The sequence below is a fragment of the Euprymna scolopes genome, chromosome 27 (genome assembly GCF_053919585.1).
Source record: "Euprymna scolopes isolate OS-2025 chromosome 27, ASM5391958v1, whole genome shotgun sequence".
Taxonomy (NCBI): domain Eukaryota; kingdom Metazoa; phylum Mollusca; class Cephalopoda; order Sepiida; family Sepiolidae; genus Euprymna; species Euprymna scolopes.
The window spans coordinates 8,074,277-8,100,402 of NC_136508.1; positions in this window are offsets into that span (position 1 = coordinate 8,074,277).

Here is a 26,126-nt window from a genome sequence, read left to right on the forward strand (position 1 = left end):
ACAACGCCATTACAGGTTCTCCAAGAATAAGGAAACCCAATCAAGTCAAATGAAAAGAATAATGTCTCATTATAAATATTTATTGATGCTAAGAAATGTTGCCTTTATATTTTTGTTTTATTCATTCATAGACGATACTAATTACAGTGATCTGACGATAGTAAATATGTATAAACATACCCACACCATATTAAACGGATATGTAAATTTCAACACGTAACACCTTAATAGATATTCTGCAGATAAGATGTGATGTTCCGTAAGTCCATTCCAATCTGATTCTGTTTACTTAGATGCATTCTCATGGAAACGAGCATCACTAGAAGACTTCGCACAAATATTAGAATCAACATGAAAATATGCCATGCTCAAAACAAAAAAAAATGGTTCATAAGGAAATGGAACTCGGGAACAGATGTTAGAAAGGGATAAGTAAGGACAGCGAAGAAGCGTAATCATATTTGGAACAATAAAACATCAACCAGAGGAAAAGAACGAACTGTAGATTCAAAGATTATGGGCATGTTCAATGGAGAGATATTTAAGGCGAACATTATGAAAGCACGGCAAATGCTTCGAAAATCTAACTGACTGAAGAAAAAGCAATTTACATAAAGAGCGTGGTATCAATACAAATCTGGCCACATTATTCTGATTATCGTATAAACATTAAGAACATTTTCACTTTTCAGGACATATTAATAAAAAAAAAACGTCAGGTCTTAAAAATAACGACTGCATTAAACACTGCAATTTTCAAATAATTTTAATCAAACGATCCTAATTTAAACACTAATAATGAGGAAATTATTGTCAGGTTTGGAACCTACAAGTTTATCTAGTAAAATACATCTAATTACGCGGCAGACAACAATCTGATATGTTTATCCCAATTGCAGAATTTAGCTAAAAAAAAACTTAAGTTAGTATTATATTTTACGCTTAAATTTTTAGTGATCCAACACGAATGCACAATTAAACAACTAGTCCCTCTGAAACAACTCTTAATAAATAAATAAAAAAACGTCGAAAAATACGATGTGTAATTTAAGTACGTAAGATTTCTGGTGTTCTCACATATTGAATGTACAAAACAAATATCAGTTTCAAAATAATAATGCTCATAGAGTTAAATATTTCTTTGTAGACTTAGAGACAAAAAGAAAATTATTTTTATGACAGGAAACCATTTATGTAGAGTTAGTGAGATTAAGAATGCCTAAATTAAAAATAGTATATCATAAACCGTTTATGTTCGTTGCTGATTTTAATCTTTTATTTTTTTTATCCAAAATACAATTGTTGATAATACAGAACGCAGAAGATTAATAAAAAAATCCAAGCCATTTATTTATTAAATAAATTAGACATCATTCTATGTAGACTTAGATCACATACTGTGTTTTTCATTCAATTAGATAATTGACGGCCTCCGGTCATTTATGGGAAATATATACATAAAGAGGAAACAAATCAAAATTCAGATTATATTTTTCTGTCAAAAAGATTATTTTATGTAGATATAAATTAATTGCAGGACAGCAATCTGTTTCTTTTTGTAATATATATATATATATATATATATATATATATATATATATATATATATATATATATATATATATATACATATATATATGTATATGTATGTATATATATATATATATATATATATATATATATATATATATATATATATATATATATATATAGTCCGTTACAAAATATATATGGCAATTTAGTTACACAGAATATTCCACGTTTTTCCAAGGTAGGATTCATTAGGCTTATGCGAGGAGTTTTGATTGTCTTGCATTTTTATATACGCGCATTCTATAGGTCAATCAGCATTCTAGTTTCCACCGTACTCTTTCTAATTATCCCATAGCCAAGCACGTACAGGGCAAATGCCCAGTTGATCTCGGGTTCAGCCCTTTCTTTGTGTTAGCTATTCTAGCGTATATATCTAGTGATCTGACCTATTTTAAACCTAGGTTAGATGTGTTTTTAATTTTTTTTTTAATTTTATGTTAGTTTATATATATATATATATATCTATATATATATATATAGTTATGCATATGCATATGGGTGTGTGTGCGTGTGAGTGTGTGTGATAATTAATTTATAAGTATGTTTATTTTATTTATTTATTTTCTATTGTTATCCTTAATGTTTACATTATTTTGTAGCGCCGTTCTAGAGTAAATTTATCCTGTTAATAGAGTTGTTCGTTAATTCTCTCCTACTGTTTAATAGATGTTGGTTTCTTCAATGTATAGGATAGCAAATTTTTCATGAATGCATACTCTACATGAATCGGCCAGGTCTCTACATGTGTTCGCTTGTCTTGCTATTTTCTATTCAGCTACCAGCGAAGTTCGCTTCCTTGGAGTTCTTAGTATGTTCTTGCTAGAGTTGTTTTTGTCCCGTGTATTTATTTTTTTATTTTTGAATGTGCTTTGTGATTATAATATCTGGTTTGGAAATCTTACCTACGTCATATTTCTTATTATTCGTGTTTTCTCTCGCAAATATTGTGGACTGGTAAATTATGCTTTTGGTTTGACATTTGTTTGAAGTGAACAAAGTGTGCGGGATCTGCAGTTGCATTTATCCTGTTCATTATTAGTATTTTTATTTTTAATTATACTATGCTTGTCGTTGTCCAGATTTGGTTTATTATTATTATTATTATTATTATTATTATTATTATTATTATCATCATCATTATTATTATTATTATTATTATTATTATGATTATTATTATTATTATTATTATTATTATTATTATGAATTCTACTATTTACATACTTGCCCCTTGTATTAATTTTATTTTTGTCGTGGTGTCAACTTTTTATTATTGTTTATTTTGTTATTGTTTTCATTGCTTTTATTAAATAGTTTGATATTAAGTGTTTTAATTATCATCTCTGAATTTTCGCAGCAGCTGTACGATAATATAAGGTGTTTTATTGAAAAGTTTGTGTAAGGGATAGCTTGCGGGGAAGTGCTTTTCGAGGAGATCTGGAAATGTGTTGTTAACATTTAATTCTATGGCGCCGTATACCAGATTATATTTCTTTTTCTTTTATTTTTTATTTTATTATAATTATTAGTATTTGTTGCTCCGATTGGATATCAATATTTTAAATCCATTATTTTGAGGGCTGTTTCGTAGATATTGATTGACCTGTTAAATATATTTTCATCGCCTGAGTTATTGCTGAGACTATTAACGATCTAGTTGGGAATCTGTTCTATAATTGATGGTGGGTTATTGGACTTAGAATTTACATATATCGGATTAGCGTTTTCTTTTACTTAGGGTTTATATGTGTTTTTATCTAAATTTTGCATGGCGTCCAGGAAGTATGTTATTTTTATGTTAGACAGTACGCCATATTAGGCATATTTTTTCTGTTCATTGTGTATGATTTTCTTAAGGTAATCTTCCTTGACATTGTTGGAGTTTTTTTTATTATAACTAGTCGATATACTCTTTATAGGTCGATATCCGTAGTATCAACTATGAGTGTAAAGGTACATGGAATGAATAATCCCTCAGGATCTGATGCCTCTGCTGAATCAAGGGCACATATCGCCAAATCAAACGACTTTATCATTTTATTTTTTATCAATTGGGCATTGTTATTTACTAGAACTGATATATATATATATATATATATATATATATATATATATGTGTGTGTGTATGTGTGCGTGTGTGTATATACATGTGTGTGGGGTAGGTGGGTGTATAATAATATTTACACCTATATGTATGTATATATGTATGTGTATGTATAATATTTTTAAACTTACGATTTATATATATATATATATATATATATATATATATATATATATATATATATATATATATATACGCACACTACCATGGTTCGGTCTTTGGCTGTGTCTGTTGAGCAACAAAAAAAGGTTGTAGTAGGAAGGAAGGATGGAACCCGTACCGCGAATAAGGAAAATAACGGGGAAAAAATTGACGTCTTTGCTTTTACGACCACAATCAGACCGGAAATGCCTTTTGTAAAACTTAAAGCTTGACAATCGAATGTAGAAGAAGACTTCCGAAAATATCGGCGAGAAGCGACCCCCTGTAGAAAAGTGCCTAGTGTAAGATGTAGATAATAACATTTTTAGACAATTTTTTCCATATTGATCGTCTGAAACGTCGAACTTCAAAACGATGCTGATACTGGTAAAATCCAAAGCCTCTATCGAAAATTTTTGGCAGACATGCAACTATACATACATACATACATTTATATATTGGTAACTAAAACTTTTCTACCAAAACATATTAGAAAGCGTGCTCAACCTCTCTATACCCTTTATGTAAAATTGAAAATTTTTCGACCAGAAATATTCTGAGACATTTTGTAGACACAGCGGAGGTCGTCTCTTTTTAACTTTGATCCCTATTATGACGCTTTAACATTTATTGTTTTGGGCAAAATCAAGTTCCTTATTAGATCCATGTCCAAGGAGCCTATATCTAAAATTTCAGTTGTTTAGTCCCAAAATTTTAAGAAGAGTGTGTAGAGTTCTCAAATGTAAAATTGTTGAACTTTGACCCCGTCACAGACAAATTTCTGTCCGAAAACACTTCACTAAGGTTTTCCCAAACCTCACTACCCTGTATATCAAATTTCGAGTCTGTAGACTCAAAATGAACAGTGTTAATATGTAGGGAAATGTACATACACAGACAAACAGATACACCGGCACACAGATACACACACACATACACACAGACAGGTTCACTTTTATAGATATAAAGATTAGCTTTTCAGCCCGACGTTTCCCGGGTGTTTCGATGTGTAGGTTTAGTCAAAAAAAAAAAATGGTAGTATGATGGCAGATTCGAAAGGAGGAAAAGAACGGGAAAAAAATATTGACGGCTTTTCGGTTACGACGACCACCAAACTCAAGTGACTTATGTTTAAATAAAGGCTAGACAATCGAAAGGAGAGCATAACTTTAATATATATCGGCAAAAAAATCGACGCCCCCTGTAGAAAAGTGCCTAGTTCATGGTGAAAATATTACCTTTTTTAGCTTATTTTTCGAGATTAGTCGTCTGAAAGGTCGAACTTAAAGACGGTACTGATCTTGGTAAATCCGTCTGTGAAAAGTTTTAGGCAGACATTCAAACATACATACATACATACATACATACATACATACATACATACAGTTATATATTGGTAACTAGAAAGTTTCGACCCAAACCGATTAAATAGCTTCGCCTATCTCAGAAAACATTTTATGTAAAATTTAAAACGTTTAGACCAGAAATTGTTTTAATAATTTGGTAGAGAGCGCAATGGTAATTTTTTTTTAGACTATGCCTACTATTTTGACCGTATAACATTTATTGTTTTGGGCTAAAATTAAGTTAGATCAATGCCAAAGGAATCTATGTCTATAATTTCAAGTGTTTCGACCCAAAATTGTCGGAGAAGTTTTGTAGAGTTCTCAAATGTCAAATTGTTGAAGTTTTACCCCTTAACAGTTATTGCGTAGGGAAATGTACACACACACACACACACACATACACACAGGAACACACACACAGACACGTTATCTTTTATATATAGATAGATATAATATATATCTATATATACATATATATAACATAATTATCCACTGACACGTGTTTCGTCGTCTACAACTCATCAGCGTGGTTGACTCTACCGAGATTCGAAATCAGGACCCCATGAGTCGTAGACGACGAACCACGTGTCAGTGGATAATTATAGTTTTATAATAATATACATATATGCCGCTCCCCATTTAGGAGGTACCACATTAGTCAAAGGGAAAATTATTCCCAACTCGCATTAAGGATAAAATGCACTTTCGTATAAATAATTGAATTCGTTCAAAGTGTATTGCTAACAAAAAAACAAATAAAAACATCTACATAAAAACGCGATACATTCAGTAGGCAAGCGAGGTGGTCCCTTGGTAGGGGTTATGGCTTCTTCTCACGCGGTTCTGAGTTCGAAGGAGACTATTGATGAAATGAATGAACTTATGGTTATAATGCCCCATCATATGGCCTCGTAAAACGCTTACATCGTGAATTCAAACATTGCCGGAAATGTGTGGAAGCGGCTCCCTGGCCTGGTGTACCCCCGCTTCTGCCATTGAGGAGGCATATGTCCGTCAAGTGTAGGTTTCCATTTTTTAAGATCGGCGCATTACTAATCGTCAAACAGCCCAAGATGTCAAATTACTACACTATCATTTATAACCATTTGCATAGTCATAAGGTGTATGCCAGATGGATTCCCAGGTTGCTCACACTATTTCAGAAGCGAGAACGCGTCGATTGCTCGAGTATGAATTTGGAGATACGCCAAGCAGACTGATTACATACGATGAGATCTGAGTTCATCACTATGATCCAGAGACCAAATTCCAGTCAATGCTCTGAAAACACTTGGACTCACCACCTCCAAAGAAGGCAAGGGTGCAGCCTTCCGCTGGCAAGGTCATGCTCACAGTTTTCTGAGACAAGGGCGGAGTAGTGATGACAGATTTGCCGGCAAAGTGTACCACAATTACGGGAGCCTAGTATGCTTCACTTGTGAGGAAATTAAGGGAAGCTATCGAAATCAAGAGGCGGGGCAAGATCAGCAAAGTTACCCCTTTTCTGCAGGACAACGCCCCGGTCCGCAACTCGCATATCGCCAGATCAGAAGCACGGGCCCGTGGTTATGAAACCTTCCTACTCTCCTGACCTTGCACCCTCTGACTTTCACCTCTTTCCAACCATGAAGTTGTTTTTGAAAGGAAAGCGTTTCCAAGATGATACATCCTTGATTTATATAGTCACGTCGTGGGTGGAGGACACACCGTGGGTGTTCTATAAAAACAGTCTACAGAGCTGCATCAAACGATGGGAGAAATACATAAGTCTGGGTGGTTCCTATGTAGAGAAAGACAATAACTGTGCTAAGTTTTGTTGCTTTACTGCAATTGGAAATAGGTCAGGGGCATTACTTATTGCACGGCTCTCGTATATGCATAAATAAATGGTCCGAACCTGTAAAGGGAGAGTAAAAACTTTTTCGGGAAAATAATATAAATGTGTTTTAAATGATATATTTAACGTCTGATTTCAATGTTAAAAGTAGGGTGAACATGTTATGAATTCTAATCGTTTTACCAAACACTTAACAACGACTATACATCTCAATATATGCGTGTTTTGCAGTGTTTCTGTTGAGATTCCTTTGTTTATTAACTTCTTTAAAATATGATTAGTACTGTTTTATATTTGCGTACGTTCAATATACCAAACTTTTATAATTAAAAAAGAACTGAAGATATAGTTTTACATGTTAATTAATTTAAAAACATTTTTCTGCCGATTAGCCTTACGCAGCAAGATTTGTTTGCAATACACAAAAACAGCTATGTGTGTATAACACGAGCCTATCAGTTGATGACGGATGTGTTTCCTTTCTATAAAACAGCTCTGGCTAAAATCATTAATTACGTTTTGTATGATAAGATTCAGGCAAATAGGGGTTCACATTAGTTGGCATCCGGACGTGATGGCAGGACGTGATTGCAATGTAAGAGCTAGTCACGACACACTTCCAGAATTTGAATAGCGTGTGCGTCGTGTCATTGTGAACAAGAACGATGATTATCAAAGCCTAGGTTCTACTAATGCTTTCCACCAATTCGATCAAAAGATATTATGTTTCCCTATAGACACGACGATATTCAGACGTTAACATTTTTACAGACATCACGTCTTTTTCGGCACCTGAGGTAAAATAATAAAAGTGTAATGTTCCTGTCATTTGAGAGATATTAACTATTTTCGTACTTATTAGATCGATTTTTATTCTGTTCCCGGTTTCTTAAAGAGAACTCTGTAACAAAGCCAGGAAAGTGAATAATATGAGCGTTCTCTTCTATTGTACATAACACAGTATTATTGACTGAAGGTTTTATTATGTATGAAAAAATCATAATTACACAACCCCTTTGGAAACAATGATAATTGACTAACATTTACAATATAGTGGCGATATTTGAACCTGCTCTCATCCGACAAAGCAAGATGGAAATTGGTTACGATTTATTTTTAATATCTGTTTTAAACGACTATATTTAAGTATATTTTATTTGCCAGTAATGATGAAATGGATGTCAATTTATTATCAAATAAATAATGCATGATGGTTATGGAAATGTAAAATTAGAATTAACGATCAGAATACGATGCAATGTATATGTGATAGTGTATACATGATGTGAAGATAAATAACACGCGAAAGATTTTCTGATATAAAAATATGTAGACCGAATAGAATAAGTAAAATAATTTAAAAGAATTTTTACAAAGATTATAATAAATAAAATAATATGATAAGCCATATAATTGCAATTCAATAGAATAGATTCACTTTCTAAAAATGTCTATTTATAATTCAATGCAATTAATCCATTGTAATTATGTCTTTTATGAAAATGTGTTATAAGCCCTATTACTAATGAAGAATATTGAATGTTCTTTGATGTTAGAGCCAAAAACCGCTATAAGTAACAATAGTTTTTTTAACCCTAATATAATATGGAGTGCATTTAAACAAGAGCTGATTGTTTAAATAATCATTTAGCGATAAAGCAATAGTAAACAAGCAAAAAATATTTACAGAAAAATACTCAATACGTATAGTATTTGAAACAATAGTGATGTTTGAAAATCCGTCACCTCTGTCGAAAGTTTAAGGCAGACAGGCAAACCTACATACATACATACATTTATATATAGGTAGGTTAAATTTTCGGCCCAAACCGATTAAAAAGCGTGAACTATCTCTGAATACCTTTTATGTAAAATTTCAAGTGTTTAGACCAGTAATTGCCTGAGTAATTGTGTAGAGACCCCAGAGGTTAATTGTTGTTAATGTTGAGCCAATTATGATCCCATTAAATCTAGTGTTCTGGACTTAAATCAAGTTATTAAGTAAGTGTCATGTCCAAGGAACCTATATCTAAAATTGCAATTGTTTATAGAAAAGTCGGCGGAGAAATTGGGTAAGGATCTCAAAAAGGTAAATCGTTAAACCTTGACAACTTACCATCAAAATCCCTAATCGAACACGAGTTACAATTATTTTCCCAAATCTCAATCTCAGGGCACTGTACATAAAATGTTTAGTCTGTAGACTGAAATATATGCCTTTACTTTCAAATAATTTGATGTATATATATATATATATATATATATATATATATATATATTTTAGTTTTAGAAAGTTTTAGACATACATACATACATACATACATGCATACATACATATATTGGTAACAACAAAAAATTCGATTAAAAAGCTCACCCTATCTCTGAATACTCTTAATGTCAAAATTCAAATGGTTGGATCAGAAATTGTCTGAGGAATTTGGAAGAGGCCGCAGATGTCAAATTGCTCCGCTGTTTGCACCCCTTAACATTTACAGTTTTTGGCTCAAATCAAATTATTGAATTAGATCTATGTCCAAGGAAACTATATCTGAAATTTTAAGTGGACATACCTAAAATTGGCGGATGAGTTTAGTAGAGTTCTCAAAGGTCAATTCGTTGAACTTTGACCCCTTCACTGCAAAATTTCTAGCTGAAAACCGATCACAAAGATTTTGCCAAATCTCATCACCCTGTATATCAAATCTAAAGTTTGTAAATTTAAAATTGACAGAGTTAATGCATTGGGAAATTTACACAGACGCACATACAGAAACACAGACACACAGACAGACACATGCACACACATACATATATTTATACATATATATATTTATTTATATACACGCACACACACATACACACACATGTATATGTAAATATATACACGCACACACACACACACACACATATATATATAATAAAAGTTACAATAAGCTTACTAAGGTAATCAAAATGGTAAACTTAAAATATATTATAAATATTACAGAGTTTATATTTTCAAGTAAAATAAACTCAGCCAGATGTAAAAAGCTCAAAAAAACAGAAAAGGAAATAGAGCTTATAATATGAACAAATGACTTAAGAAACAAAAACACTGCTACAACCCGTTTACTCAAAAAATAAATAATTTTGCCAAGATAGTCAAAAAGAATAATCATATATTTCTCCCTGCAGACAATACTAAAAATTACTATAAACTTTACGATCCTACATATAAAAGACTTATATATAAAGAGCTTGATAAATCTTATAAAATAGTCCCCCGCAACCTTTTGGGTTCTATTAATTCTGAAGCTAAATCTTTACTGACTTCTATGAACATTCATAACTCCACTGAAATACTTTCTCCGGATACCCCTAGATTCACCCTCAAAGACCATAAACCTATTTTTTATGATAACCCCTCCATCAGATTGATCTGCCCATCTAGCTCTGACTTGGGGGCGGTTAGCAAAAGGTTCTTAGATAGAATTATCCCCTCTATTAAAGAAAAAGTTTGCTTTCCCCTTTGGCAAAATTCGAATTCTGTAATTACTTGGTTTGTTTCCCTTAAAAATAAATACCTCCTTAACTTCATAACCTTTTACATCAACAATTATTATCAATCAATTTAACCGATCCTCTAAAATAAGACCCTAATCTTTGCTAAAAGTAATTTTGACTTAACTCATATGGAAATTAAATTAATTCTCCTAGCCAGAAAATCCCTTATACCATTTAACAATAAGTTTTGGACTAGAAAAGATACCCCTAATAATTTTGACATCCTAATGGGTGCTCCCGACTCTGCCTAGGTTACAGATTTAGTTGGACTCTTCTTACTGAAGGAATTGAAATACCACTTTAAACATATCCAAGGGGGCCTTTATAGAGGCGATGTTCTATTCACAACAACAGCCAGGCCAAGAGAGTATAATAATACAATTAAAAAATTACATAACTTTTTTAATAATTTTGGCCTTTCTATAATTATTGCACCATATAAAAAACCTCAGATTTTCTAGACATTACCCTTAATCTTAATACTGAAACTTACAACCCCTATCATAAACCAAACCTTACGCTTTTATACGTCCATAAATCTTCTTACCACCCCAATTCAATTATAAAAATCTATAGTACCATCCGTCTCTAGAAGAATTTCTACGCTCTCAGCCGATAAAAAAAAACCTTTAATCAAAATGCTACTTTCTTCAAGAATGCCTTAGGAAATTCAGAATACAATGAAAAGATTCAATGTAACCATTATACTCCACCTGTATGCCGTCTTAAATCTTTAATCACACACAATATGACTCGAAAGAAACCAGTTCAAATAACAAGATCTGCTGCTATCAATAGCAATGGTCCACTCCACAAATATAATCCGAACCAACATGCTAATCGTAATACTTCTAACCCACACTGTCGCACTAGGAGAAAGAAAAATATTTGGTGTAATCCTTCATTTAGCATAAATGTTAAAACTAATATACCTAAAGAAGTCTTCAATATTGTAAAAAACTCTTTCAAATACCCACACAGATATAGTTCAATTTTTAATAAAAACTCAATAAGAATGTCTTATTCTACTATGCCTAATTTAGCACAAATAATCTTAGCATCTAATAACAAAAAAGATAAATCAGCCCAAAAAATCCCTTTCCCAATCCAACCAAAAGGAGAATGCAACTGTATTAATAAACATCTTTGCCCACTCAATGATGATTGCATCCATAAAGATATAATATATTCATGCACAATTACAGAGCTCCCACGCAATTCTCCCCTAATAGACAATAACATTTTGCCACCAAATTATCCTTCTTCCGACCCTCCTTCTGATATAAATATTAATCCAACAAACGATTCAACCAGTCCCTATATTTTCAATCATACAACCAACTATAATAATAATAATAATAATATTTTTCATAGCAGCCATGCTTACACTGATAACACTAATTATCCCCTCCAAACCAATCCTGATACAAATACTGTCCTACCGTCTGTTCATCCAAATGAACAAAATTTAAATTCTCTTCCCAGTATAAATCAACAAATTAATATTAATTCTCGACCCCGAACTATTAATAAAACATATACATATATAGGTCCTACATCAACTTTAATAAAGAAAAGAATTTCAAACCACACTTCTGCTTTCAATAACCAAAATTCAAATAATAACCAGGGAACTTCTCTAACTACACTGGTTAAAAAGCTTAACCCTGCCAATACCCACTTTTCAATTAAATGGGCCATCCTAAAAAAGTTAAGTCTTATACTCAAGGATCTAAGTCTTGTCACATGTGTACATCTGAAGCAATAACTATTATAACCTCCCCTTAAAGTAGTAATATAATAAACACTAAAAGCGAACTGATCTCCTATTGCAAACATATGCCCAAGTTTGAATATGGTAAATTTGAAATCACATAGATATAATTTAACCCTTCAAATATATATATATCTTTTCCCATTATTTTTTTTTAATCTTACCTTCTAAGCTTTTCATATTTTTTAATTTTATTTGTTTTTATTTATTTATTTGGCCGGTTTTCCATTTGCTGTCTCCCGTATATGGTATAAGTATACCGATTAATTAAATATATACATCAACCTATTCATTTTTATTCTATGTATTTGTTTACTTATATTTCACTATATGCATCTACATACACATTTATTTGCCTTATTCCGGAGTTTGCAGATACCGCCCTCTCCTCTTATTTTGTATGTAAGTATGTATGTTTTTGTTTAACTTGTATATGTTTTGGATATGTGTGTATGCTTATGCATGAGTGTGTGTGTTTGTATATATATGCATATGTGTGTGTGTTTTTGTATATGTATTCATATGTGTATATATATTTATATGCGTGGTTGTATGTATATGCATGTATGTATGCATTTGTGTGTCTGTATGTATGTATGTATATGTGTATATATATGTATGTATGTGACTGTATATATATAATTTTCTATTTTTTATTTATTTATTTATTTGCTTATTTTTTTTTTATTTATCTATTAATTTTATTTTATTTATTTTTTTATTTATTAATTTATTTTATATATATATGTGTGTATATGTATGTATATGTGTGTATGTGTGTATATGCATATATATATATATATATATGTGTATATATATGTATGTGTGTGTATATGTGTATATAACAGACGCCCCATTTCTTAAACTTGGCCATTTATTTGTTCTTCTGATCAGTTTTCTTAATTTAATTCTGAGACTTTTACGTGCATATCTAAGCTGACCTAATTATTAACGGTAACTTTCGCGCTTTTTGTCTGGGTCGGTTTGATCTTCCTGTTACAATTTAAATTGTTACCGTTTTTCGGGTTTTTTGTAAGCCTTAATTTTTTGTGATTCATCCAGCCTTGAAGACGTGTTTTAAATATTATCTCTAGTGCTTTTCCTTTAATGATTTGGAATTCATTCCATTTGCGCTTTGTCCTAGGAACTCTGCCTTTTGGATTATTTTGGACCATTTGGAATGTACCCATTGGATTGAAATTTTAAATTCGACCGTTTTGGATTTTGCCATTTTTGGATGTTTACCCTTCACCGGACTATCCATTCATGTGAAATCTTTTTTATGATTTTCTTATGCCTCCTGTTCCCCTTACCTCACACTTTTTTTAACCAAGTAAGATCTTTGACTTACTTGCAGTTTCATTAAATACTTTTATATGTAAAATCCGGTCCTGCATTTCGCTAATTCTTGCCCTCTGCTGAGAAGGAGAGTATTTCCTCGAAACTCCGCGGATTAAGGACTATCCACTTATCTTGTGCTTTCTTTTTTAACATTAAATATGTTTTAACTCTTTTTCAAGATGTCTTGTAACATATTTTATTAATCATTTATTCATATATATATATATATATATATATATATATATACATATAAGTGATTCAGATGCTTTAATATATTTCTCTATTCTTATGCCTTAGTTAATGTGTGTCATGCAAATCTATGCTTTTGTTTGGACAGTTATTAAATGACATCGCAGTTTAACTTGGAAGGGAGAATACGTGAAGTAATTAGGTCAATTTCGCAAGCGTTTTTAATGAAATCCGTTGATGTGGTTTATGGTCGACTTGAAAACCAATGGCAAATTGTAGGGCTAATATTGAATTTTAAATAAAATTCCATGTTATGTATTTTCTTCTAATATTAATTAATGAGTTAAATTATATTTTAGAATGTATAATAGTAATTTTAAAGATTTGCATTTGAACGATCGTATATATCTTCTGTACACTGATAAATCCGTTTTTTTTGCGTGTATTGATATTCATATTAAACACCCTCTTTTCTATTTATTAAAATATTTATTCAAGAAGAAAAATTACAGACTTTACAAATTTTTTAAAATAAAAATTATATAAACTATGAAATGGATTCCTTTTAAATGTGGCATGAGGCGAAGCAAGGTGTTAGGCGAATGGTAGTCTCGGGTCGTCCACATTGTCTATTCGCTATAACTAGTTGCGTTACAGGAACGATATTTACACGCTTTTTGTTCTTTTTTTTTTCAATGACTATTTTTATATAATTATTTTATTTACAGTGAAACAATGAAGGTTATGCGTATGATATACGTGGGTTATTGGCGGGGGTAATGAGAGCCTTAAAACACCCAAAAATAAAGAAAAATAGGAGTAATAAAAATTAAATGAAACAAATAAAACTTTAAGCGATGATTGTGTTAGCGAAGACCCACCCTTACCTATTTAATTTGAAATGCTTCCTGTTTTACGGTATGAGGTTAAAACAATGAGACACTTCCTAAGAGGGAATGGGTACAACTACGGGCAAAATAAAGGGAGGCATGGGGGGTGTTTGGTGACCTCCAAGAAATATACCATTAGGGCGGGTTTGGACTAAATTAAATTGATCAGGACTGTGCTCCTTTGGAGGTATTCTATCACCTAAAATAAATATTGGGGACAGAGCTTATTTATACCAACTAGCTAAGGGACAAATCTACTGAGGGATTGTCTTAATCTGGACTGGAGGTTGCTTTTCCGGTCGGCGTGTGCCATGCCTAGGCAGGGAACACGAACTCAAGCCTGTTTCGCACGAACGCACATAAACTAGCGGTGTGAATCCACCTCTTACTAAACTAGTTAGCGAGATAACCTCTTTCTATCGAATCTGATTTTGATTTCAAGTTGGTGTTTAAAATACAAAATCGATGAGAAGGCGCCTTCCCCCACGCTTTATCTCTCTGCGTGAAACTCACACTACTAATCTAGCGACAGCCAAGGGTCGCTAGGAACACCATTAGTTCCTCCCTAGGTCACAAGGGATCTGCGTTATAGACTACGGATGCTAAATGCAGGATCGCCACCTGATCGGGGTCGATGCGAGCTGTGACCTCACTGACATACCCCAGAATTCACGGAGCTTGGAACAAGTAAAAAAGAATGCAAGATCTACAGTTTCTAAAATGTCTTCCTCGCACCGTGGGCAAAAAGGACTGAATGTCCTACAAATTCTGATCAGTATGTCATCGAGGGGTAGATTGTTTCTAACCAATCGCCAGGTCAGGGAAAATTCGGAACTGTGAAGATATCCCGGCCTGGCGCCCAATTCCTTAGAGAGCGGACCTGCCACTCCTACAACTGCAGTCGTGCCCGAAGCGGGTCCGAAGCGTTCCCCACCACTAAACCACGATACAATGCCCTTGTAGGCTGTGCAAGGTCAAGGGACTCTAGCAAAGCTCTAGGCGCATTTCGGCATACGTTTAGGAATTGTGACTACCTTCTCTGGCATCTAATTAAGTTATTGGGGATAATGATGGGAAATGCTACCCCAATAGCGGAACCCCAATCATATTCCTCGATAAGAGTTCCACCCAGGAACGCCAACCTGTACGCATGTTTTTGACTAGTCAGGTAAGATGCCCCAGGGCTCCATCTACAAGACGTATAGTACAGACCATTCAACGGGCAAGCGCCCGTCGCTCATTCCACAACAGCAGAGGTAAGGGATCCGCGGAAACACGTAAGTAGCAAACGCCTCCTCTCTACCTTTTAGGGATAATCCTCTTCGAAGCAAAAACCCGGAAACCCTAGCTCGCTCACAGCCAGGAAGAGCAACACCGCGCAGGGCCGGTCCGGCCACCCCGGACATCATGTTCCTTAGGAATGGTTCCAACGCGAGGACATACAAAATGGGTGACAGCGGACACCCCTGTCGCACCGATTGAGAAACCGGGGATTGCGCCGACCGCACCCCGTTGCCCTGCATAACTGCAGTCGGCCGAGCATACAAAATGGAGATCCATCTTCAGAAACCGGACCCAAAGTCGGCGGTCTCTAAAACAGCCATCAGGAAAGGATGATCAACCTCATCGAACGCCTTGGACTGATCTAAATTTATCAGCGCAGCTTCGGTGTTGTCTTCTAGGTTTTCTAGGACTGTACGAATCAAAGGCAAATTGTTGTAATTGATCCCCCCTTCACAGCGTTCTGATCCGGTTGGATCAAGTCAGTGATAACAACCTACAAACGATTCGCAAGAACTCGGGCCAGGAGTTTTAAATCCGTATTCAACAACGTGATGGGCCTAAAATCATCAAAGCTACCAACACGTTTGCCCTTCTCCTTCAGAAGTGTGACCACGCCTTTAATAAGCTGACTCGGGGTTGATCCCTCGTCAAACCAGTGGTTAAACATACCCGTCAGAATCGGAACACCCATGTGCGACAACCTCAGGAACAGTTCCTAGGACAATCATCGAGTCCTGGTGATCTATTATAGGCGACCTGCTCCATAGCAGCAATGACCTTACACTCTGTAACCCGACCATCACAACTAGCCGATCGGGCCGTCTCAAGACTGAGCGGGCCAACCAAATAGTTGCCAATCTCCTAGACGCGGAGTCTGGACAGCTGCGCGAAACGACCTTCAAAGTTCACTGGAAACCGCTCGCAAATCACCCGAGCCGAAACTAAAAAGTGTCCCTACGGTCTCTAGATCTTACGAATGTGCCTATTTGATTTGCGACCGAGCGAATAGACTCGTTCTGATTTGTCAACATTCACAGCTTCGATGGGTATCTTTTTAATTCTAGCCATACAAAACTGCCCCTGATATCGCTCGCAAGCCAAACGACTCAGATCCGCCTAAGCTACCCCTATCTCTAGGGAATCCCACCTGCCACCGCCCGGGATAGTGTATTCTCTAGACACTTCTCCGCCTTGACCCTATCTAGTGCGAGACGTTGGCCATATTTCACAGAGAAAGTTTTAATATTAGATTAGTCGTTTACCCACCACCTACTCCCGGAAACCGCTCCACTAATCCCTGCTTGATGTGCTCGGTTAGCTTTTCCCGGAAGTCATCTATCTTCAGTTAGGAGGTATTTAACTTCCAGTACCAGGCTAACTTGGGGTTCTTATATAAATCTAACCAGCTCGCAGGTAGTTTGTGGTCAGAGTTGCCTAACCAGTAGAAGTTGGGCCAAGATTTGTATTCTACATTTCCTCTTCTAACTAACAACCGATACAAAAAAGTACTTGAAACGGAAGGCCTGCTAGAGAGCCACGTCCACATCACTCGCCCCGGATGATCCACCCGATACCTCTCTACCAGATCGCATCTTGCCATCAGGTCCGACAGACTGGTTTCACACCCATCCGTGCCTCTAGTTCCGTCCACCTTATCTACCCTGGGATCAAGGATGGCATTCCAATCACACACTAGGACTAACCGTTCAGAACACTCGAGAAACACCTCCAACCGCCGTAAAAAAAGGAAAACCATTGGGCGCATACACCGCGACGACTCGAAATGATCTACTTGCCACGGCAATATCGGCCACGATCAGTCTACAATCAGTATCCCCGTTAACAACGCTAACCGTTGCAGAAAGGGAGCACCTAACAAAGAACTGCCTACTTTTGTTATCATCGTATGCTGAAAAGACATCGAAATGCCCCTCCAGAACCCAAGGATCATCAATGGAATTGTAGTGAGTCTCCTGTAACGTAGCCACGTCTATGTTCATGGACATGAGACCCCTCAGTATCCTAGTGACTTTGCTTCGGCACCACATGCCCCTAACGTTCAAGCCAGCGAGGCACAAGGACGTGGCCATTGTGCCTAGATATCCGCAACCAACGGCCAAGGGTGAACATAAATAGGAGCCCTCCCTTCGCACCTATATGCAACCAACTTTATATTTGGCATCGCCCCCTTTGCTTCTTCTACCATATTCTACATGGCCTTTGTGCGTCCAGTTATTGTTTGACGCACAAAAGTCATGATCAAGAGGGCGTCTGAGATCTTTTCAGGATTCGTCATCTTCTCCCCCTCAATATTTTTCATGCCCATCAGCGGCTTAATTAGACCCCTTTGACGCTTAGTTATGGAAGCCTCAGCGTGAAGGAGGTGTACATCGCAGATCCGGACTCCAGGAAGGTAGGGGAGCTTTTTGGTCTTCTCTCTCCTTACAGGAGATGCTGATACGGCTCTTCTGTTGTTGTTGTTTTGTATCACCGACCTTTCAAGGGGCACTGCTCGGGAACTGGCGTGGGGATTTTGGTTCTGCCGAAGGGGTTTGAGTTGGGATTTTGGATGGCTGAACCGTAGAGACAGTATGTTCTACGTTCATAGGGGACGGGGAACGGGACCCAACTTCCTTATTCTATCTTGCCTTCTTTTTATTTACTTTTTTCGGTACTTGGCACTCTACCAGATTAGGCTGTGATTTGTCTTGCTCCCCTTCTGAGTCGGATGACGAGATCGGATGATTATTGTCCGCTGGCAATTTCCTTAGTGATCACATTGGTGGAAGCATTCGTAGACGACCCTGCGGGAACTTGCCGACCTTGTATTTCAGGGGGCTGCTCTCTTGTGGAGGGGATCTTTGTGTTTTTTCCATTCTTTTTAACTACGTTGTTCCAGCCGTCCGATGTTGTTGAATGTGTTGCAATTGGTGTTTTTCTATGCCCCTTCCGGCTGGTTTCTCAGGGGTAGCTGCTGCCACACCCTTCTGATTTTATGTGGCTTTTGCTTGAAAGATCCGTTTAGTGCAATCCCTCGCCATATGGGCTATCAGTTGTCAATGCTAACAGTGCGATTTTCGCCCCTCGACGATGACCATCATCGTCCAAACGACACTTCTAAGAAGGGCAGGGATTTTCTCGAAGCCGTTCCGGTTACTACGCATTCTGACTGAGTAGTCCCCTACAATAAGGGTACGGGGGCCACGGGCCCGGAGGACAACGACATCCCCATATTGGCTCATTATTGCACTTATTTGCACATAGTCAAGGAATCAGGGGACGCCTAAAATATAAACAGTCGTTTGACTCCTGCCCAGTTATACCGGCTTGAAACGCAGATGCTTCCACTTTAAGTTGCACTTGGACAGTCTGACCGCGTCATCCACGGTTGTAAGCGGCAGGTCCCACATGACGTAACTGCGACGACAAATGCATGTTGCAGGTATTTGGAGATCCCCCAGCATCTCCGCAATGATGCCCTTTGAAACCCTGTCAGACTTTTCGTTTCCAATCTTTAGTAACCAAGGATAATATCCTTGTGGGTAGTCTTTCCACAACTCCTGGCAAACGTTTGATAATGTTACCGTCAGTATACTCCTTATATTTGGAGTTAAATAACTGACGGTAATCTTAGGGAGTAAGTTGGGACTGGGATCCCCACCCCTTCTCTAGTGTGCGTCGGTGTTGCTGGCATCGGCGATTTCCGCGAGGGCGGAGTTCGCTGAGCAGGTTTACTGAATTGCCTGCGTGTTAGTTCCTAGCAGTGTAGGCCAATCTGCCGGGATTTCCGTAGGGGACGATTGTTTTTGGACTGGTGTGGCACCAACCACCCCACTCTTTTGGTCTAGGGGAGCAGCCCCCTTCTTCTTCCTGGAACGGGATGCTCACGCTCGTCTGGTTTTCTGGTCTCCAGACTCTGTTCTTGGATGCTTTCGTCACTGCTGCATTGAAAAACCTGGCCCAACATTTTGTTCAACTGGGAGTCCAGAAATGAGAACATATTGATGGCATTTCTCCGGTCGTCTGGCACTGCGTTCTTTGACGCCTGGTCCGGGTCGGTGGTTCTCAAAATGGAGAAATCGGTAGAGGTGGATGGTTTCATTCCAGAACCTAGGAGTTCACACCTTCTATGGACGGGAAGGCTGACAGTTAAATCCCTTTTCCTCTATCGATTCCACCAAGCCGGATAACCTCTCACCCACTGGCCTAAACATACCACTGCCGGGGACAGGAGTGTCGTTTATAGTCCAGGATCCCCCGTCTCATGCGAAGAACTCCTCTTGAGATACGGTGCGGGAGGCCATCACCGGGTCTAGTGCGGGGGGCAGCACCGACCGTAAATATTGGTCTATCAAATGACCCTGAACCGGTGGTCGTGTCCCTGGCAAAGGAGCGGGGCCCGGACCGCGTTGCGGGTGTGGTGTGACTTTCTCAGCCCCTCTGGGAACTGGACCCTGTGCTAAAGATTTCTGACCAGCTACCCTCCCCATCTGCGTCTTCTCCCCTACTCAGACCCGGCATTTGGCCTGGCTGAGGATTCTATTAGATTTTACTCCAACCAGCTCAGACGCAGACCGGGCAGCTGCTTAAGTCGAGCCTGGGAAGAGAGACAACCTTAAAAAATCGAAATGTATGAAGCAGTTAGTAGCCTTACCAAGAGGTGAAAACAAGCAATAAAACAAAGATGTAAACAAAACCCAAGAGGTCTGGTAGCTGGTCTTTGGATATCGGGGGCCGCCAAAGTGTTAAACAGAAAATACAAGAGTCCGGTGTTTTCGGTTCATTTAACAATGAAATTCATTATTTCTTATATATGGGTGTGGAAATCCATTCACTAGCAAACGATCTAGCTAATTTGAATATTCTTTTAAACATTCATTTTAATTACTTCCTTATTAGTTTTTTTTTACTATTTTCTGATAGGGTGATCATCTAGGGATAACTATTACGTGTAATTATATTCATGCAAACATTCTACATGATTTATTCTTGCATAATATTTGCGTAAAATCTTTACAGGAAACAAAAAATTGGCTCTATATATATTTATGTATACGTACATATTTTTGTTTAATATATTGGGTTATTTATCTTTCTATCTATTATATCTATAAAAGTGAAAGGATCTGTCTGTCTGTATGTGTATCTGTTTGCCTGTGTGTGCACATTTCCCTAAGCAATAACTCTGTCAATTTTCAGTCTATAGAAACGAAATTTGATATACAGGATACTGAGATTACTCAAAATCTACGTGATCGGTATTTGCCAGAAATTTGGCTGTTAAAGTGTTCAACGATTTAACCTTTGAAAACTCTACCAAACTCCTGTGATAATTTTCGGTCTATACACTTGAAATTTTAGATATAGGTTCTCTGGACATAGATCTTACTTAATAACTTGATTTGGGGCAAAAACAATAAATTTTAAGGGGTCATAATAGGGTCAAATTTGAAGAAAACTGACCACTGTTTTTTTTTAACTCAACATACATCACCAAATACCCGGAAACGCCGGGCACCCATGCTAGTATATCTATAAAAGTGAACGTTTCTGTGTCTGTGTGATTGGCTGTGTGTCTGTGTGCCTGTGTGTCTGTGTGCCTGTGTTGCTGTATGTCTGTGTACATTTCCCTGGTCAACATATCTGTCAATTTTAAGTCTACAAACTCGAAATTTGATATATAGGGTACTGAAATTTGGGAAAATTGATGCGATCGGTTATCGGCCAGAAATTTCGCTGTTAAGGCGTTCAACGATTTTACCATTGAAAAAACTACAAAACTCCTGCAAAAATTTTGGGTCTACACAATTGAAATTTTAGATATATGTTCCCTGGACCTGGATCTAACTTAATAACGTAATTTGACCCCCCAAATAAATGTTAAGGGTCCATAATAGGGATCAAGCTTCTAAAAAATGACCTCTGATGCCTCTACCAAATGACTCAGACAATTTCTGCTCTAAACATTTTAAATTTTACATAAAGCGTATTCAGAGATAGGCCAATCCTTTTCATCGGTTTGGGTAGAGATTTTAGTTACCAATACATAAATGCATGTATGTATGTATGTTTGATTGTCTGCCTAAAACTTTCGACAGAGGCGACACATTTTCCCACGATCATTATCGTTTAAAAGTTCGACCGTTTATACGATAAATACCGAACAATTAGCTAAAAACATTAATTTCTTCACTCTCAGCGCTGCACATGTCAATAGGGAGGGGTCGCTTTTTTCCCGATATTTTCAAAAGTCATCCACTCTGTTCGATTTTCACACCTTTATTTATACTTACTTGACTTTCGGTGCCCTTGTGGTTGTAACAGCAATGACGTCACGTTTATTTGCCGCTCTTGTCCTCGTTTGTTGTACGTGTTCAAGCCTGCCTTCCTACTACAATTATTTTTTTTGTATATACATTTGTATATACATTTATATATGTATACATATTTATAAATATACATTTATATACATTTATATATATATACATATATATATATATATATATATATATATATATTAATGCAATATGCTAATGAGATAACTTCCTGAAAGCATAATTTTGGGCGTAAATAATATATTTGGAACAAATGGTTATGACTTGGGGATAAATGCCTTGGTTACATGTGAAATTCAATTTGGAAACATTAGATTATTTGTAAACTTTCATAAAATTTTGGACAAACAGAATTAATAGAGATTATCATAATATATATATATATATAAATATATATATATATGTATAACTATATATATGTATTTATATATATATATATATATATATATATAATATTAAAATATGTGTGTATGTGTGGTGGTGTGCGTATGTGTTGTTAAAATTATATTTTATTTTCGCTGAGCGTTCTGTAAAAACAAACTCGAATTTCGTGAAATTACCGATTAATTCCTTTAGCACTGATTGTAAAATATTAATTGCCCAGTACCATTTTTTTGTTCAATTTATTATTCATTTTTAACAAATATTGACCCCACAAGTCCAAACCGAGAGACTTATCTTGTAAAAATCATTAATCACCTACGGCAATCTAAAAGACGATTTATTCCTATCATCAGCATAGATTAACCCATAGATGTGAGAAATGTTGTAATTAATTGATGAAGACATATTTCTGATTTTTCAGTAGTCGAAAGATTTTTAGACAAAGAGACAAATTGTCTAAGGCGCTTTTACATATGCAATATGAATTAAGGTTACAGAGTATTTTTAACCGATTATATTTTTATTCAATATAGATGATCTCCTGTTTTAAACCAAACGAATACCCATACTACATATTTGAAGTTAATATTTGTGGTCTCTCATAGTAAATAACATTCTCTGATTAAGAAAATCACTAACGAAACATTAAGCCACTTTTTTATCATAACATTTTTCAATGTTCAATTAGTAAATAGATGTTAAGATAGTGTTGCAGAATATCTCAAAATTAATTTTGATGAAAATTATTCGTTTATTAAAATATACTTGTTATTATGTAAAAATTATTTTACATTATGCTCAATTATTGCTTATCTGCGCTATTCTCATTTTAAAGAGTGTTCTCTATTTTCTTTTATTTCCTTCAGAAAAACACATTTGTTTTATTCATGCATTTACTAAACTGTATATTTAAACGCTGTGCAAACTTCCGTGCACTAAACAAAATAGTAATCATTCTCCTCTTGAACACTCAACACGTTTCCTTTAATATCTACTACCTCCTTTTAGATTTAATTCCATATTTTATTGGATTAATAGAAAATATTATCGAAAACGAGCACTGCTGAAACACAATAGTAAGAGAACCGTAGCGCATTCGTTACAGTACTGAAAATCAATTGTAATGGTGATATTCTCCTGAAACTTGAAGGTTCAATCCTCGACTTGGGCGAGCGAAAAATACATTTGCGAATTACTTAGGACCTCTAATCAGTAATGTTTGACAGAATACGACCACGCTTACACAGTGACGTAAAAAAAGGGTACCGCTTGAATTCTGTCCAAATTTTTAAGTTCGACAGAAACATGGCCGCGATTGACAAGATATACCTGAAGAAATTCAGAGATTACATCGACGACACTTTGAGACAATAACACTCATGATGTGAACAGTAGTCCGATAAATAATAATAATGCAAATAATAATAATGCAAATAACCAATTCTCCCGTGTTTTTGTTGAACTATTTTCAGAAAAGGGCACTATGTTCATAATCTGAACGGGAAAATGTTTAATAATTTTAATGTAACCACATCCATATTACTGAATAAAACACTTAGTTAAAATATCATGGTAGGATTAAAATTGTCAGCGCAAGACGTCGTGAAGTATTTGTACGATTTTTTTGTAAAAATCATTTGTTAAAGTGATATTACGTTGAAAGTTAAATTTGAACTCCTCATGGTAAGTGAGCAGAAAAAATGCGAATTAAGTATAGGTTAAAAACTAAAATAGCTGAGGTAACAAGAACATGAAACTACCGTGAAATAAATAAACAGTTTTTTCTAAAAATACCGAGTTTGACAGAAACATTTTGAAGCTTTACAAAATACACGTTGAAAAAATTAGGGAATTCAGAGAATCCAAATAATAGAAATCATCTACAAAATTCAGAAATATAATACACTTCTGGGGAGTACCCGACGTTGACCGTGTGTTTAAAGGTTTATGTAGGAGGGGGTTATGTTTCAATATTATAAACAAACACGATGTTATAAAAAATTGGAAAAACCAAAACAAAGCAAAATCGCGAACAAATATAAAAAGAAAAACATTTTGTAAGAGGAAAAAGGTAGACAGACAGCCTCGGATCCGAAGCATCGAGGCTAAGGCGGAGTAAATGCCTGACACGGTTCCTCTACGCCAAAGAGACACGCGATTAAGAACGTATAAAATTAACCCTTAAAAACACTTGCAGGTGGTTGAAACTGACGTCAACGTTTTCTAGGTCAAATATGACGTCATTGTCGTAGTAGCAGGACGAGGCCGAGTTTAAGGTTAAGGGACACCCACACCCCCCACACACACACCAACTCACACACACCCACACACGCACACACACACACACATATTTTAGCGTTTATACTTATAGATGCCCCCGCCCTGGTTTAGTTAATATATGACGCTGAAAATTGAACGGAGTAAAAAACAAAACGAACGTGAAATAACACCAAAGGGGAAAAAAAGGAAAACAAAGGAAACCCCCATAAAAGGTTACCGCAGTAAATACAAATATGTTCATTTAAATGTTTTTTTTTAAATGGAAAAACAAAATTCAAAAAAAATAAAACTGACCGTGTATAATGAAAATATGTGTATTATATTTTATTCATTTATTTTTCTCTGTTTCAATGTAAAAGACAAAAATATTAAAACATTAAAAAATTCCAGAAGTGACATTTCTCGTTTAACGTTAAGTGAACAAAATTGGTGTCCATTTTACGTTAAACTTATATAAAAAAAGTGATTTCCTATTCGAAAATGCTGTTTTGTTTCAAAATGTGTTCTTTCATATTACTTATAAACGCTGTTTTAAAGTATTAGCCCAAAATAAGTAGATATTCACGTTTTTTAGGGTAAAACGACACAAGATCACGTCGTAAAACTTAGCATTTTTTTAAAATCAGATAGTTTAGTTTGTAATATAATAGATTAACGTGACAATAGGCAATAAAGTATGAATAGTGGAATTTAGACGGAGGTTATATATCTTAATTTATTTGAGGTGTGAGACGATGCTGCGTCGCATGGTAAAAATTTGACAATTTCTGTATAGCTGTTTAAATAGTAATAAAACAAACAAATGACAACGTTTCATTCTTTGTGTGTGTGTATTTTTTTTTTGTTTGAATATTTAAGAAACAATGAAAATCACATATTTTTATCTACACGGAATGATTTGAGATTTCCAAATTATTTTATTTGGTGACAGCTTGTTTTTATATTTAAAATTGTCCAGGGGCAAATAATTCTAAAATGTTGATGCGGGTAATATATATTCCAAATCAATTAAATTAAATATATTAGAAATATAATTGGTGTTTAAAGTTTAAAAACCATTCATAATAGAATGTTAAACAGTTCTTTGG